At 44.1% G+C, this 17,644-nt stretch overlaps 1 protein-coding gene across 2 annotated transcripts in view; it reads left to right on the forward strand.

Moving 5' to 3' along the window:
• The first annotated feature begins 14,162 nt into the window (after positions 1–14,162).
• The window catches only part of SMARCA2 (SWI/SNF related BAF chromatin remodeling complex subunit ATPase 2), a 126,578-nt gene continuing 123,096 nt past the window's right edge, over positions 14,163–17,644 (forward strand). The window contains exon 1 of one of the 2 annotated variants that reach the window (XM_086628695.1): positions 14,163–14,298. The gene's annotated coding sequence lies outside the window, so the exon portion shown is untranslated. Of the gene's footprint in view, positions 14,299–15,579; positions 15,609–17,644 lie in introns of those variants that run through there. The other variant, XM_086628697.1, reaches the window with a different exon arrangement.

The raw sequence follows: 17,644 nt of genomic DNA on the forward strand, positions 1-17,644 counted from the left end.
AAGAATGGCTCTTCTGGAACTGGATGTAGTCACCAACTTACCCCATCAGCAATACGCAACACCAGCATGGTCCAATATTGCAGCAGATTTGTAATGTGCTTTTTGGAGGTGGCACCAAAATGACTTTGTAATGCAAAAATCTGTGATTGCCTGGATAGCAGAATTTCTATGGGATTGGAAAGAAAATTGCTAAGTATCTTAACAAACCTTTAAAGATGCTAATTGCATAATACTGTAACGTAACATGAGGTTTGTACTCCATTTATATAAAACCCATCTGGAGCAGGTTCCAGACACAAACAAAGCCGCTATGTGCACAGTGATTTTTAACATGTTTACAAAGTCCTGCTTGTATTTGAAATCAAAGTACATCCTCCTACAAACATTTCCACTCCATGAAGTTACTCAGCTCGTTGTTACAGGGCTAAGATAAGTCACTATTTATTTTCACTATCTGTTCTTGGAATGCTTGTTTTTTAAAGAATTTTTTACTAAATGGAAACCAAATTTAAAACCACAAGTCTTTAAACCTACCTGTCGTAATTCTTGTTGACAGGGCTTGTTTCAGAGAATGCCTTCAAAAATATCCCCCCTCTTCTCATCAATTAATTACTGCAATTTATTGAGCTGCAAGGGGAAATTCACCATGTCAACAAAGATTCAACATTTCTACCGGTTAGATCATTGGATTAGGAGTTGACCTCTGTGTGCTGTCCATATCTCTGCCACTAGTTTATTCTTTCTTTCAGGGAAATTGTATACTGCGTTTGTGCTTTCAAAGTGGAGATTGTCTATCTTGCAAGAATTCGGGTGTTTGGCCAAATTACATTTGCAACGCAAGAATATTATTCTCCACAGTATCCTTGCAGACAAAAGGAAACACTGGGGGAGAAAATTCACCACTGTGGCATGCTGAGCCAGAAATTCTACCATCGTGTGTCAACATGGCTCTATGTGCCAGGAGTACGCAGTAAGAATGCCAGTGTTAATCTGAACAGGAGTTTTGGTACAGTTTAAGTACTGTAACTCAGTCTAGCATTCAATGCAAATTAATGCTGCTTTCTTTAACCCAAGGTACAAAAGAAATGAAAGCAGTATTTCTCAGGAAGAGAAAAATGCAGTAGCTATGTGCAATATAGTTTCAGAATGTTTTGGCAGCAATTTGCTTGCTGTTATTCAAGTTAAAAATGAAAGCATTTCCAAAGAGGGACAAACCGAGATCCCACATGTATTTTCAGAAACAAAGTAGGAAAGGTTCCACCCATGACATTTCAAGTTCCCTCTGCACTAAGATCTTTGCCAATTCTTGAAATCAGCGCTTTGTTTTTCCAGAGAGTCTCTATTAAAGCTCGGTCATTACACACAAAACCCAATATAGATGCAGGCCTCCATTTCCAACTATTTGATCTGTGGGTGGTACTGGTCCCTTGCAGGGCTTATGGTAACTATCACTGTCCTTTTCACAACAAATTTTCTACTTATCAGCACCCACTAATAGCCAGAACGTTTCTTGAGTAAAATTATCCAACAATGTGAAAGAAACAATCCACTTACATGTTGAATAACTGCCTGGAAAATGGCACTTTCATAATGACTGAAATTTAAGACCTCCAAAGGCTGAGTTCCTTACTCCTCAGTGCAGCAGTAACCTCTCCACAATCGCAGCAGTGTAACGGTACTTGTTCCTTAAACTGATTGCTATTGTTTTAACTGTAACAGAAAATAACAAAGTGTACATGAGACAAGGTAGTATGTTAAGACAGTTACTTGTTTACAATCTCTATGCAGTCTACTTTATCCCTGAGATCATCCTCTAATCAACTTCAATCATAAATGCTTCCATATGAAGTTGTTTATGCAGGATGTTCCGAAAACACCTGTCAGATGAAATCACGCATAGAAATTAGTTTTGAAGGTATACACCGCCGATTAGTTTTAACTCTGCTCTCCTCTCGCAATCATTATGGCTTCCATCTCATTCTTACCTCCCCTTGTGCTTCCTCTGCATCTCACTGCCTTTCCTCTGTACCTCCCTCAAATAAATGAAAGTCAATTTCTCCTTCAGACAGACCATGCCAACCAGCTAGGAACACAGAATTCAGCTTCCACATTTCATGTATATCTGCACATCTGAAGGTCAATTTAACAAAACAAGAGAGTAAGAAAAGAGAGCACAAGAAATAGGTATAGAAAAGAGAACAGGTATTTAAAAGGAGCAACACCCTCTATTGGGATCCTTTGCTCTGCAGAACGGCCAAAATTTTGCTTCTTTGGTGGGTGACAGGGCAGAGAGCAGTGAATAGCTATGGATACATTAACGACTTTGATAACGGGGCTTCTCTTGGCTTGGTAAGTAACACAGCACCACACACTGTGAACGTTGCTCTCTGTGGTGCTGACTATATTTCAGTGACACCCACAGTCTCCAGTGTATTTGAGTTGTTCCTCAACAGTCCACAAGTTTTTGATGACAACTTTACTGTCAAGTTGCCCATTGGCTGAAAGGAGATCTTGCTGCTGTTGCCCTTACTCATGCGTATGGTCTGATCCCTTTCTTCCAAAATTCTTCATGTGGTGACAAACACAGCCTTATAGGCCTACTGTGCAAGCCAACTTGCCAGGCAATGTGATAGCTAGAAGTCTGTGCAACCAGCCAATCGTTTTTGAAGTGGGCAATTTAACTTTTTGGAATGGTTTCAGAATCTAACATGCTGCTAGTACATTTAGGGTTAACTTTCCAGTTTGGATCTGTCCTGTGTAAGGATTTGTGTCACACCTTTGCTCTCAGTGGCTGTTTGGGAAAGTCCTTGGTGTAGTGGTTTCAGAAGCAGCCATGGCTACGCATTCTCTATTTGGATTACTCTGAATTTAGCTCTTTCCTAGGTTCTAAAATGCAGCCTGTTCAGAGTCTTGCAAGTGAAAAGGACTAGCTTTTGGCCCAAACTAGGCAGCAACTCAGAACAGCAAACTACCTGCTTCGTCTGTGCCAAAGACAGCAATAATCAGCTGCTTCAGCAGCCTATACAACCTGAAGAATCAGTTTTACTTGCTACTTGCATAACCTTGGCTTCTGAGGAAACACAACATGAGCAGCAGAAACAAACATGAGCAACAAAAGCAGCAAGTCCTTTTCTTCTCCTGGCTGTCCTACGCAAGGACAGAAGTAGCAAGCTTAGTCCCTTCTCAGCAGCCTAAAAGGCAGGACAGTAGCTGGCTGTAGTGGGAAGGGACGTGGGAAGAGCTGAAAGAGCTTTTTTCTCCTGTTGCAAGAACCTTTATCACTCCCTCTGAAACAAGAGAAGGTTATGATCATAAATTCCAACTTATTAATTAACAATAATGTATCACTATTTTCTAAGTACAAACCAAAACAGCTCCATTTGTTTACTGTGGTGCAGGATAATGAATGCTTTGCAAGAGATTTCTAGAGATTTCCATGTCCCTCATACCTGTTTCACAGTGTTGCTAGCTTGCTTTATTTTCTCATTACATCCCTTACAAGTAGGGCTGTATTAGCATACTTTTTGTAACTGATTATATTTGTTTCCTTGTTCTTGGGGCTCTCTTACACAACAGCCCAGTACTAGTTTCCAGTTATCTTTTAAGAATTTAAATAAGTTTTGTTACTGTGGGGATGGTTGTCTTATTGCTCTTCTATCTCAGACTGCTTGCATCTACCCACTCACGAAATTGTTTTCTTCCTTGCTAATTATTCTTAATGTATCCAGCCTTAGCGGAGGTTCAGAAGTTCACCAGCAGAATGAAGGTTCTCTGTGCTTTTTGAAAGGCTTCTGAGCAAGCTCAATATAATCACGCATCTGTGTGGCTTACCAGTCTGTATACCACACGTCGTAACATACAGCATTAAACGCTGCTAACACACATGAACTGAAACTTCAGGATACACTTATAGTAAGGCATAATTTTTCATAAAAATCTTAGTGGCTTCCACAAGCACGCAGACTACAAGCTTCCTCTGCTTGATGAGTTGTTCACAGCACTGGGTCCAGCGGGAAGGCAGATGGCAGTCAGGGGCAAAAGGTCCACAGCCACAGTCCTTAATGTTATTGCGAGCACATACCAGAATGGATGACACTGAAGCGGGGGATTGTATGCCCACATCCCTAGAAAAATCCGTTTGTCCTGCTAAATAGAAGGTAAACACAAAGGGCCAATAAATAATACAGAAAACAATTAAGAAAATTATGGGCATTATTGACAAAATAATAATGACATATCTACCCAGTTTCATCCGCCAAGACATTAGTATCAGGCTCTTTGTAACTAAGGAGTGTAGTTTACCTAGCTCATTAGCTTCCATGTAGTGGAATCACCCTGTTTTTGAAAGCTTCTAACCAGAGATGATCCATTTAAACGCATCTCTCTATATTCACTGGAGTTATCAAGTCCACTAGAGTTATAATATCCCTGCTAGACAAACACCTCTTCAGTATAAACTCACAGTTTCCTGATGGTTTATTTTCCTTCATACTTTCATCTTTTATCCTGAACAAATGAATTCTGAGGTTTTAAACTTACCTAGTTTCTCCCAGATACTAGTACGTTAAGATTCTGTGGTATCTTTCTCCTCAGTATCTTATAGTAATACTTTTCAAGTACTTTCAGGCCATTTAAGACTCTTTATGACCCTGACAACTACCTTAGATAACAAATAATAATTGACTTTTTCCCAGATTTCCCCACCCTTCCCCAGGGAGTGACGTGATATCTAAAGTCTTTTGCTCAGTTTTGTTATAATACGTATTTAATGCACTTAGCAGGTCATTCTATACACCTTTCATAGAGGAAAAAGTTATCACTAAAGTAATTTCACAAACAAGTCCTAGGTATTTTTAGGAGATGGTAAATTGTCACAAATTACGGAGAGTTGGTTAACTACATATGCTTTACACAGTCTAGAAGAAGTGAAAGAAAGAAAATTTCTGCTTCTTGACAGTTGCTAACAGAAGCATTTGAAAACGATTGATATCAGTCCGTTACACAGAACTTAACTCCTCTGAGTATCTTATCTGAAATGGGTTATTTTATATGTTGTTCAGAACCAATATCCAATTCTGCTCCTTTAGCCACACAAAGCATTAAAAAAAAAAAATCAAGTCTGTAATCCTATTAACAGTTTTTTCATCAAAAAGTAGTTCTGATTATTCTCTGTCCTAGGAAAAAAAAAAAGTAGTATGAGGCTGTGTTTGAGATACAGAGGCTTTCAGACTGATAAAGTCTTTTAAAAGTCCTAAAAATCAAACAAATGGGCCAGAACACCGTGTTTTGAACGCCATAATGGTCTCTCTCGTATTCCACCAGAGCATTAAGGAGTACTTGGAAAGAGACGTAGGGCTCTGACTCACAAGCATTGCAGCAAACCGCTGCAGCAGTTAAAGAGAGTACTAACACATAGGCCGTTCTGTCTTCCACCAACCAGGTCAATGGAGCATCCCATCCACCGTGATGTAATGTCTCTTCAGCAGGCTTTATTTTCGGTTCAACAAAAAGAGCAGGGTGACTTTGTGAAATGGGCAGTAACAGAATCTCTTTTCTCCTTTGGGTCAGGCACCACCGCCCTTTAGTGTTCTCTTAAAGGAGTTAATTTGCCTTTGAAGTTTGCATGTTTACTAATTTTCCCTTTTTAAGCCTTCAGTATATACATCAAGTTCCATCCTACACCTACTCAACTGTAAAGCTATTTAACTCCAAGCAAGTCAGATCCCAAATGGATCCTCAGAACAAGCTGTTCTTCCACATCTTTGCAAGAGCACTGCCTCCTGTTCCACATCCCTAGACTTTGCCACAAAGTCCCATGGCAAAAATCACCACTTTACGGTTTTGGCTCAGAAGCAGTCTGAGCCTCATGTCCACACCCCAGCTATCACAGGTTACACTGGAACAGCACAGTCAAGCCTCTGCCAGTAGTGTATCTCCACAAACATTTAAGAACCTAGTAGGCCGATTCCAGAAACATGCTCTTTTCTCTTGGTACTACAATCAAGAGTTGGTATCGTGGCTGATGGGAGAGGGAGAAGAAGCCTACCCATGGGGTAGTGTCCTATTAAAATATTTTATATGAATCTATTCGATTATTCGACCCTAGTGGAACCTAGAAGAGCTCAGTAATTTCTCATAGGAGGTCTCTAGCAAAGCTGGGGAGAATACTCTTCATTGCTGAGTCCCACAATTTCATCTACTGCCAGTTTTTTTCTGCATTTGTATCTACGTTTCTGAAACTAATAAACACTAGATTTTCTGAGGTATGAAGACAGCACATAGCTACAGCTGTTCAGAGTTTTCTTTGCCTGAGGCTAACTGCTCTTAGCTATCTCAGCTATCTGACTTAACGTTTGTTGCACATGACAAACTGGGCAGTAAGTATCATTATTCCACCTTGAAGCTTTCAAGCACATCATCATGACTTACGCAAGTACATGACTCCGGTAGATTAAAACATCCTGTATTAAAACAACACTTCATAAGTGTTTTTAAGTTTAACATGTACAGGTCACTGAACAAGATGCTAAAGGGTGAACGGGCTCTAATTCTCAGACAGGCAGCAGGCAAAGTCAGTGCAACAACGAACACAAAACCTATGCATGCTAAGGTAGCAGAATTTATGTGGAACATGTACAGGAGGAAACACATATAAAGGCCGAACAAATCATAAGGGTTTCTGAAAGCAGTACAGAGATCTTTTTAACATAGAAACATCCCTGATTTAACTAGAATATATGAATTTAAAATTATTTAACTGAATTATTAATCTCTCACATGAATTCCTGTTTATGGATGGATGACCATGTGAGGATTAAGCTGGTTTGTTCAACTCAATGTTGCCTTCAACCACCACATTTCTTGTGAAGAATGAAGTTCTCTGTAATACGTTGAAAACACAGCTTGTAGCAGCGTTACTTTAGCAAAATCTGATGGTTTGGCTCACATCTTTTACCTTAACAGTAAAAATTAACCTGATTTATCTCAATTTCTTGTATAAGAGAGTGGTCATATGAATTGCTGTGTCAGCAGATCACTGCAAGCAGTGACTATCGTAATAGCGGTGGCAAACAGCTGACGACTACTTCTTTCACTGGCATAGCTGAATCTAGGGGTGTCCTGTACACTGTGCCATGGTGAACGATTTATTTCGGCTGCCAGATCAATTGACTAAAGCTAAACAGATGCAAACTACTTGTATACCCTAGCCAGGGTGTGAACATTAAACTAGGAAAAGTCTGCCTACTGACGAGGCCAGTATATTCTAGCTGAAATGAAAATTCCACACCTCAAACCACATACCTTCCATATCAAGTAGCCGTATTTCATGTTCATGTATCTGATTTAGGGAGGAGTAAGTGTAAATATAAACCAAAAATATCTCCAGAGTCCTACGTATCTGTAACTGTTAAAAATGAGCTCATAAGCGAGTGCATACAGAATAACCTTAAGGCTATATCTTGCCGTTATTCAAAAAGTTGAACGGCACAAGAGATGGCCTCAATTTATCCAGGTGTTTGATAGCCTCTGGAGGAGCTTACGCATCCCAGGTCTCCTATTTGCCTTTGGCCTTTCTGGTCAAATTGTGTAACTGAGCAGCTGAGTAACTGGGGAAATGGTGTCACAGTACACATGACAAAACTGCCCTTGCACACTGAAAATTCATTTAACAAAATACTGAAAGAATTCTCTCTTAATTGACCATTCCCATCTCTGTTCTACTGTTTCAGTTTCACTTATCACACCCACTGGGTTGATTTTTCGTAAAATACACTTTTGAGATACAAAGGCTAATGAGAAGTTCTTGGACTTGTCTCAAAAGTTCCACCTTCAGGTATGAAGGAATCTCAACATATTCTGCTGCTTGATACAAAATAGGCTTTTGTTTGGTTGACTTAGAACATACCGGTAAGACATATAACTTTATTTGATAGCTGCTATTGTATTAGGAAAAAAAAAAAACAACAAAAAAAATGATTGAGGAATTATTGATATAACCTGTGCTTTGCTTGTGGATTCACAACTTTGTAGTCTCAAATCTGAGCACACCTGAAACAGGCAATAATATCTCGAAATAATAGTGTGAAAGCAGGAAAAAAATCTCTTCCTTTTTCTCTTGAGATAGTGAGAGTTAGTTACATTTTTGTCTGTGACATTTTACTTTTTTTCCTGGTTGCCAGGACAAGGATATTCCAACTTTTGTGCTATGAAGTTAAGAGTGAGAGTAAAATGCATATTTAAGAAGGATATAAGTCATGTTAGCAGCAGTTAGAAAATTTAGGCCAAATTCAGCCTTATTTTGATTCCATTGTCTTAAACATGCTTATATCTAGGCAAAAACAAGTCCATATTTCAAGAAGAGGTGGCAGTGCTCATAACGGTTTCTCAAATTTTGCATAAATGGCAAGCAGTAGCTTATTTAAATGAGTATTTCTTAGGTAGTATAATTCCACCTTGTAGTCACTATGCATAACGCTGGCATTATATCCACTGATGAAGGAACAAACACACTGGAAGAAAGCGTAACACAAGACAAAAAAAAAAGTAACTATAAAAAGGAAGAAACGGCAAAGTGAAAAGTTAATATTCTGAGCAAAAAAGAGAGGAACACAACTCTCTAAACCTGGATTAGAGGAAAGAAAAGTGCATGGAGGAGAAAAGAACAAGCCATGGCAAATTCCACTAATCTGAGGATCCAGGTTTTTGTGATCCACCATGCTTGATACACAGAACAATCATAAGAGTTCCCTGGTATTTAACTGGGACTTATCTAGAACTCAAGTGCAAATCACGCTTTCCAAAGGCCCCAGTATCCATTGCCTAAATAGATTTCCATTCTAACCCAACTCTATGCTGCAAACTAGAACTGATCCTGTAATATTTGTCAATTTTGAGCAGCAGCCTGGCTTGAGTTGAGCATTATCAGAAGAAAACAACATGGTCCTGTGTATTTGTTTTTCACTTTGCCTAAACTGAATCACCACAGTCTTCATAATCATACAACAAAGAATTTATTTTTGCCCATCTAGTATATTTACCACCTTTGCTGCTTAAAAGATCAAAATTATACAGTGGTAGTTTTCCTTATGTATTCCCCCGTTGCCCTGCAATTGGCACAATTCCAATACCAGGAACACTAGAATAAGCAAATGACCACGGATGTTACTTCTCTTTCTTGTACTCAGACACTGTGTAAAGACGGATAAATTCACGTTTGCAGTAGTAGTACTATTAACCACAAGAAAAACTGCAAAAGGGACTCTCCAAGAACTACTGGCACTGGTTCAGAATTCTGGGTTTGCCCCACTGAGCACAAGTTGTTTGTCCCCTTCCGGTAGGCAGTTTAACTGGCCAGGAATATCCAAAACTAGGAAACATATTATCTTACCAAAAACACATGAAAGGATAACTGGCTGTCTGAACCAGAACAGGTTAGCACTCAGGAATGAATGCTTATTTGAGGACACACCTAGAGAAATCTGTTGTGGGCATAGTTCTGTTCAATATTCTTTTTAACTGCTTTAGTAACAAGTTTGTTCTGCAGCTGACACAATCCTAGTGGGATTTGGTGAGCACCTCAGAAGGGAGGATTAGAACTGAAAATGATGTTGAGAAATTGCAGAGAAGCTGAGAAACCATTAAGATAAAATTCAATAAAATTAAGTGTAAAGTGGTACTCCTGCAAAAACACAAAACTGGGACCACCCGGTTAGGAAGCAAAATGGCAGCCTGAAAAAAAACAAAGAGAGCAAGAGATCAACACCACAGTGTGCTTCTCCTCTCCTTTAAAATATGACATCAAACCGAGCTCTGGAATTTTGTGGACTACAGAATAAATAGAAACACTAGCACATTATCATTGCAAGCCAGCCCACTTTTCTCACACACAGGCTACATTTTGGAATGTATTCAGAAAGGCACTTTAGACAAAGATTATTATTTGCCTCTACTTAGCCTTGAGAAGATCTCAGCTGAATATTATCTTTTCAACATCACACCCTGAAACACACCTTTAGGACAAACGAAGCTACTTTGAAAGAGGCTCTCTCTTTTAAACCTATGAAGACAGCTAGATGAACATGTATGTCTCCAGAAAAAAAGGCTGAGGGGAAAAAGTGCATAAGTAGCAAGCACATTCACAAAAGTCATATTAAACCAGAAATTTTACTTTTAAATTAGAAAGCAATTACACCTTCCATAAGAGAAAGAAAAACTCTAACCAGCTCTAACAATTACTTTGTTGCCAATCATATCAGGCTGAGACGGGCTACTTCAACCGAGTATAGCACACTCAATAGTATTTCACACAGTAGGTCAATAGACGAGTAAGTAAAGAGTATCCTTCCCTCTAGGGTTCACATTCTTCAGGAAAAGTACTGCTTCCAATACACAATGGATAGGGCATGAGAAGACTTTTGCAGGGAGTACCAGCAAAACTGACACTTTTCAGGGCTCCTTATCTCAATGATTTACTTCATGATTACAGGACTTGCCTTCGCTGCTTTATTTTTTTTTTTTCAAAGCCTGCTTTTTCTATATTAGTTACTCAAAACACATGAATTATCTTGGTGTAAAAGATGTTTCCACCTTACTCCAGTGAAGTCATAGAAGCCAGTCTTACTTCTCCATCTGATGATGATCTCAATTAACATACCTCCCTGTAAAGCTGAAGTATCTTGCCTTCACCCCATTTTCACCTTTGAAGGCTTTGATTAAAGTTCAAAGAAGCATGCTTCTTCTTTTTGCTTTTTGAGGTAAACACTATCCACCAAAGCAGCAGATGTAAGCAAAAATGTTGTGCAGTTCCATAACGCAATTCTCAAGTTTGCTCACTTACGACTTCCCTGGACACACAAAACACTATTTTTGTTCTGTTTTGTTATTTATATAGAAACCTGAGCAAGAAGCCATCTTCATGCAATGTTCTAGTTAAATCAATTTTCTCTGGTCACCTAACCTAAGCAGTTGGACTTTGCCAGGAACTGGCTGAGGCACTAAAGAAATACTCCTCTGCCATTTCTGCTGCAGTGGCTGCAACCTCTGGCAGAGAGTTGGTGGCAAAAAGAGAAATACCATCACAAACTGCCACAGCAGGGGTTTAGAGCTGGTAAAGGTGAGGTTGCTGATAAGATCTGCAACTCCCTGACGGTAACGACCTTCTTTTGGTGTAATTGTGTCCTTACAAGACTTTCACTGATACACCGGTTTCAGAATAAACATACCTACTTTACAACTTTCCAAGTTGTGGAGTCTGTTTCCTCACATCATGGTTATAATTATATTGGTATTATTCCTCACCAACAAGCTTTAGTTTCACAACAGCGTATCTAGATAGTGAAAATGGTACCTCTTCTCATGGTGGTACTTTGTCTAGTCTGAAAATTTTATGTGCAGTTTTACTGTTGTTGGCAACATCCAAAGCAAAATCCAAATTACCATTCAGGTAAGGGCCCTCGTCCTTTTTTCTTTGTGCTAAGCTAAACAAATCAATCAGGGCAAAGCAAATTTAACCTTTAGCATGAGATTATTCACTACGCATGAAGCTTCAGCCCCCCAAGTCTCATATAATGAGCTCTTATTGGTCCTACCAATTTCAGTAAAGATTTTCACGTCAGTTTAACATGCGTGCCTGGACAAAAACCATGTTTTCCAATCCTTCAACACGGGTTACAATGAGATTAAATGATACTTCATAAAAATACAAAAACCCTTCAGATTGACATCAACAACATGCCCATTCAAACTGCAGTTTTTGTTGCCCCCAAATGAAATCGGCTGCTGTAGCCTTCCCAAAACAAACACAATCATAAGCTAAGCGTAGGTGCGTTTATTCCTACGTCAAGTGAACATTTTTTTCTTTCGCCTGAAAGATTCATTTTATATTCCTTTTTTCTTCTCTGGATGCTTTCTACCAAAAAGAATGGCTTGACCTGGTTTTAGAATGGTTTGAGTGCTGCTGAGTCCAACAAGCAGTTGAGCTGTCTTGCAAGGAAGCTTCCCCTCCATTATTTAAGGCTTGTTTTCTCTTCTGAAGACAGAAAAGGCAAAGGGCACTTGGATTTACTCTGGAGAGTGGAGGAGGAAAAAAAAAAAAAACCCTGCCTAGTGAGAGTTACAGTAGGGCATGAAGGGGAAAACAAAAATAATAAAAAAGAATAATCCCATTACCCCTTTCACTCCATCAGCATAATTTTCCAAGAATGTTAACTACATTCTTTTATCTCTAAGACACCGGATTGCAACTCATAGTTTAAGACAAAGCTAAAACCAAAATTATGAATCACTCGTGGATCAAAAGTTTTGCATAATGATAATTGGCTATTTTGTACACACAGATTTAAATATTTCAGTTTCTTTGATTTTGCTGCCAAGTAAACATTTTTCACAGACAAAAGTGAACTGAAAATATAGCCTTTTGTTTATTTATTTATTTATTTGAATGCTTAGTGCTGTCCAGTTAGCAGTAATTCTTATACACTCATCTTTCAGCACTTTCCGTAGTCACTTTACATAATAAATAAGACGAAGCTAACGATTAAGTAATAACACCTTGGAAAACTACAGGAACAGCAGTCATTAGCACTGTGTAGCCGGCATTGTAAATTGGTGATTACTGCTCCTGTTCTATCAACAAAAAAAAAACCCTCAAGCTAAACTCCACGTAAACAATAGCTGTCACTTACTGACCACAAGGTGCATTTGGTGCTCCCAGCATCGCTTCAGGTCCCTAACTACTCCACCTGGCCACAGCAGAGGAACTTCATGTTAAATACTGTCACCTGAGCACCTGTAGTAGCTACTGATTTTAATACCGAAGTTTCTCTCAACATTTTCACTCCGTAGCACAAAGTGAAAGCCACAGTAAGAGAGTTACACTAGCTTCAGAACGGCAAATATGACAAGATAAAAATAATTACGCATAACACCATGCATGGTAGTCCGGCTTTAACAGTTGACTCGACGACTGGTGTTCAAAAAAAAACCCTCGGGCTGGCGGGTCCATTACTTCAATGAAGTACTCAGCCGTTTGTTACGTAAACGGGTACAGCTTCTGCAAACAGCGTGAGAGCTCTGCAGCGCTCGGCTGCAGATCGGGTAAGCGCTCTACAGCATAAAAAAAACCCACCATAAAATACAGCACCAGTACGTGGAGGTGAAAAGCGTACTTCCAAACCAACTGTTAAAAAGCTAAAACGACGGAAGCAAGAAAAACAGAACAAACACAATCGCGCTATTTACCCCTTCCTATCCCTAAGAAACACGAGATCCGCCTCCGCTCTTCACACAGCCTTATTGTATTTGACGACTACTCCAGCAGCCGCCTCCAGACCTGCAACAGGCAGCAGACAGGTCTTCTGAGAGGGTATGTGGCAAACACCCGCCCGCCGGCCCCGGCGGTGCCTCCGCGCCGCTGGAAGCGGGAGCCCGCCTGACTGACTGACAGGCCGGTTCAGCTGGAATGTTCTCGGCAGCCTCCTCTCGACCGCGACAGCACTCCGCCGTCGGAAACCGGGGACGGGGTGTAAGTTTCGGGACGAATGACAACGCCCTTCCATGCCTTCCCCCCGCAACCGCCCTTTTTTTTTTTTTTTTTTTTTTTTTTTTTTTAAAGGGAGGGGGACACCCGCCCCCTCAGCCGCCAGGTACAGCAGACCATAACGCCCGTCAGGCTGGCTCCTCCCCAGGGGCGGCGGGCTCGCCCTGGCAGGCTGGGGCAGCTGCACAGCGGAGCTTCGGCGCCTTCTTCACCTCTCCCAAAACTACTCCCGCGAGTACTGCCGCCGCCTAACTTCACGGAGGGCGCTCCCGTCCCTCTCTCCACGCAGCACATGCGAGCTGGGAAGGCGTGAGAGGGCGCGGAGGAGCCTCGGCCGGCAGCCCAGTCCGCCCCGCTGTTACACGTCCAGCACACGCGCGGAGCGCGCGGCGTGCGCGCACACGCTCGCTCGCACACTCACACAACACGCCACGCTCCTGCACACCTCCTCCCCACCCCTCCCCAGCCTCTCGGTTGAGCGACAGCTAGCCGACGCCAATAGGACCGCTCTTCCTGCGCAGAGGGGCGGGCACTCCCTCACCGGCGGGCCAATGGGAATGCTGCTTCCTGAGCGCTGGCGTCGGTGAGGGGAGGTGGCGGGAGGGGGCCGGAGGAGGGGCAGGAGTTTAGGAAGAGGAGGGAATGGCTGTCATCAATGAAGTCATGTTCATAATCTAGTCCCTCGCTCCGGTTCCGGACTCGGGTGACTCACCGAGGGGGAGAGGAGCGACATCCAGCACGGCGCTCCTCCCGGGCGGAAGGTAAATGGAACTTAAAACTCGGTCCGCCCCCCCGCCCCGCTCCCCGTCCCTGGCACAGCCGTGCCGGCGCCGACCTTTATTGTTAGTGATCGCGCCGGTACGCACTGTGCCCACCTTCCCTCCCCTTCCCCAAGCACGTCCCCGCTGGCCCCGGGCACCGTCGTGCCACCTGCTTCCTCTCCCCACCTTCTCCGGCGCCTGGTCCTCCCCAGTATTTATATCCCCCAGTGGGTGGAGGAAAGAAAGTTTTGATCCGGTATTTCTGGAATAATCACGATGCAAATCTTCAGGGTGGGAGGGTGTGAGGGGAACCCCCCCCCCCCTCCCCCCCGCCGGCGTCGCTGGCGGCTGACTTGTGAGTCAGCGGCAGCGGCGGGAGGGACGGGAGAGCGGCGGGGCGCCGTGCCCGCGCGTCCCTGGCCGCCGTGTGCGGCGGGGCGGCTGGCGTTTTTCACCGGCGCGGCCGGGGCTCTCGTGGCAACAACAGCCGGCTCGCGGCACCCCTCGGCCGTGCCGCCGAGCGAGCTTGTCACAGCCTCCGGGAGACGCGACCGGGAGAGAAATAGATTCTCGAGGGAGCGACGGCCCGCACGCGTCCCGCCGGGGCAGCTCGGCGGGCCAGGGGCGGCCTCGCCCGCTGCCCCCGCTGGCGTGGGCCGCCCGGTGTGCTGTCTCTCGGCGGTTGCCGAGGCTCGCGGCGTGAAGTTCACGGTGTCCGGCGGCGGGAGAGCGCGCGGCGGTGAGGGTTGTTTCTGCGCTGTGGCACAGCCCAGCTCGCGTAGAGCGGGCCGAGGAAAGGGAAGTGGGGAGACATGAGGAGGGAGAGAGATGGTGTGTGGAGGAGCGGTCTTGCCTGCGAGAGAGAGCAGCGGCGTTACGCGGCAGAGCCAGGGAGGCCGTGAGCCGGATAATCTCCTTGCCTCCTGCCTGTCACAAGCACTACACACACCGGGGAGGGGGCAAGGAGGTGGGGGCTGGGACTTCACCCGACAGGCTGCGGCTCCTGTTGCTTTTCAGTCTCTGTTTTTAACTGTGCAGTCACTCCTGTTGTAAAGGTGTCGCGATTTACTTCCCAAAATAGCTTGTCTGCTCTCCCCCCCGCCCCGTTTTCCCTGCAGAAATCATGCCTTCCCCCCCGCCCCCCCGCCTTGCAGCAGTTGGCGAAGCGGAGTAGCACAAAACATGCGCTTGCAATTTTGTAGTCGCCTTCCAAGCAAAAAGCATTTTATTTCCGGTGTGCGCGGAAATTTTTTTTTTTTTTTTGATCGGGTCGGGCGGGAGCGAGGATGCATACACACGCGGATGCTCAGGTAGACGCGGCTCGCCTGCCCCATCGGGAGAGGGGGGACGGCGGTGGTCGGCACCTGGAAAAGTTCTCTCCCCTGCCAGAGGCGGGGGCAGGCAGCGAGCCGCTGCTGCAGCTGGCTCCCGGGCGGGGCAGGAGATCAGTGGAGCCCATGGCCGGGCCTCCGCAGGGGAGAGGGAGGCGGTTTGAAGCGCCGGTGGCGGCGCGGGGGTGGCCTTTCCCGTCCCTCTGCTTGGGCGAGCGGCGGCGGAGGATCAGGAAGTCACCGCCGCCACACACAGGCGCACAGACATGTTTGGTCGGCGTGACATGGTGGCGGAGAGAAGCAGCGGCGGGGAGACGGGCCCAGCCCAGCCCTGAGGCATTCCGCGGCTGCTCGCCAGCCTGTCGCCGTCGAGGCCCCCGCCGCCGTCGAGGTACGGGGCCCTGCGCGGCCCGCCGCCGGGAGTGCCACAGCCATCGCTCCGTGGAGGGGAGGGGGAAGGAGGCAGCGGGGCTGGACCTCCAGGCAGAGACGTTTTGGAGCCTGTCGGCCGGGGCGAAAACTTTCCGGGAAGGCCGGAGGGGCGGAATAGGGCCCTGCTGGTGGTGCGCGCCCGCCCCGGCGCCTTTGCGTGGGGAGGCGGCGGGCGGTGCGGCGCCGAGGCCTGCGCGCCGCCCGGCAGGGCCGGAAGACCCGCTGGGCGCTGCCAAGGCAGAGCCTCCGCGGCAGCGGAGGGAGCGGGCGGCCCGCGGCCGACCCTCCGCCGGTGCTCGGTGCTGCCCGCCGTGCGCCCTGCTGCGTGCCCGCGCCAGCGCACGGTGCCTGCCGTGTCACACCGACCGCCTCTCGTTAGGTCCGCGGCGCGGGGAGAAATGGAGTTTTTTATTTTGTCTCCGCCCCTCAACCCCTAATTTATGATGGTGGAACAACAAACTGCACACGGCTGGAAAAGTTACGGCTCTTCTAAACTCGATCTGAAGTTACAGTTAACCGATTGGTTTGGTTTTGTATGTTGTTTTTTTTTTTTTTTTCCCCCCGAAGGGTACATTATGGTCAAGTAAAGTGAGTGTTTAGTTGTCAGCATGACTACACAGATAGCACCGAAGTTGGTTTTTCCTTGGTATGGGCTACTTATGTTTGATATTCAGACTTTCCAAACTTTAGGTTAGTGCTGTTCTTTTTAAGGTGTCTTTTGATGAGTATTTTCATCGTAGTAAATAACCAACTGAAGAATTGAAGCTAAAAACATTATTTATTTGTTTTCACTTTTACCGTTTTAAGTAATTTGCATGCTTTCTGTTTTAAAAAAAAATAATCATTATGGGATCTATGACAGCATTGTTCCGCTTGCATTCTTTTCTGTTTTGCTGTAGATTTCTCCAGTGTTACTTCGTTTAACCAGTCTCTAAGACACAGACAATAAATATTGTACTGGAATTTAATTCCTTTAGTAGTATACCAGTTACATGGTCGGGGTGGGGCAGAATCTTCTGTGTAAGGCAGTATTGTTGTGCAAATAAAGGCACACTTTCTCTTTGGGAACCTAATTGCCCTATTACTGTCTTTGACTTTGTTTCCTTTGTCCTTTTGTTATTCTAAGGAAAAAAGTGGTGTATCAGAAGGATAGGATTGGAGGCAGATTTTTATGCCCATTTATATCAATAATAAAAAGCAAAAAGATAATATGGATAATGAGCATTTAAAAGTAAATCTAAAGTGTGTCATACAGCATATGCAAACTTGACAGAGGTGAGGGTAAAGCTTCATTAAATACAGTATTTCATGAGTTATGTCTCAGCTTTAGGACTGGTATTTCTGTGGAGTTTCATAGAACATGCGCCCAAAGAGTGTGTTCAAAGCAGTCTTAGATCTTTTCTTTTTTTCATTTCTGAAGTGGTCTGTGAATGTTTCTTGTCAAGTTTGAAAAATGCTTTCACCATCACCTGAGGCTTGAAAATTGATAAGACAAAAAGTGCTCCAGCTAAGATTCTTATTTTAAATATATTCTTGACAAAGGCCGATGTGAAATTAATATCTGCAGATATATTTTCTCAATT

This window comes from Tauraco erythrolophus, chromosome Z (assembly GCF_009769465.1).
Source record: "Tauraco erythrolophus isolate bTauEry1 chromosome Z, bTauEry1.pri, whole genome shotgun sequence".
In the NCBI taxonomy this organism is placed as follows: Eukaryota; Metazoa; Chordata; class Aves; order Musophagiformes; family Musophagidae; genus Tauraco; species Tauraco erythrolophus.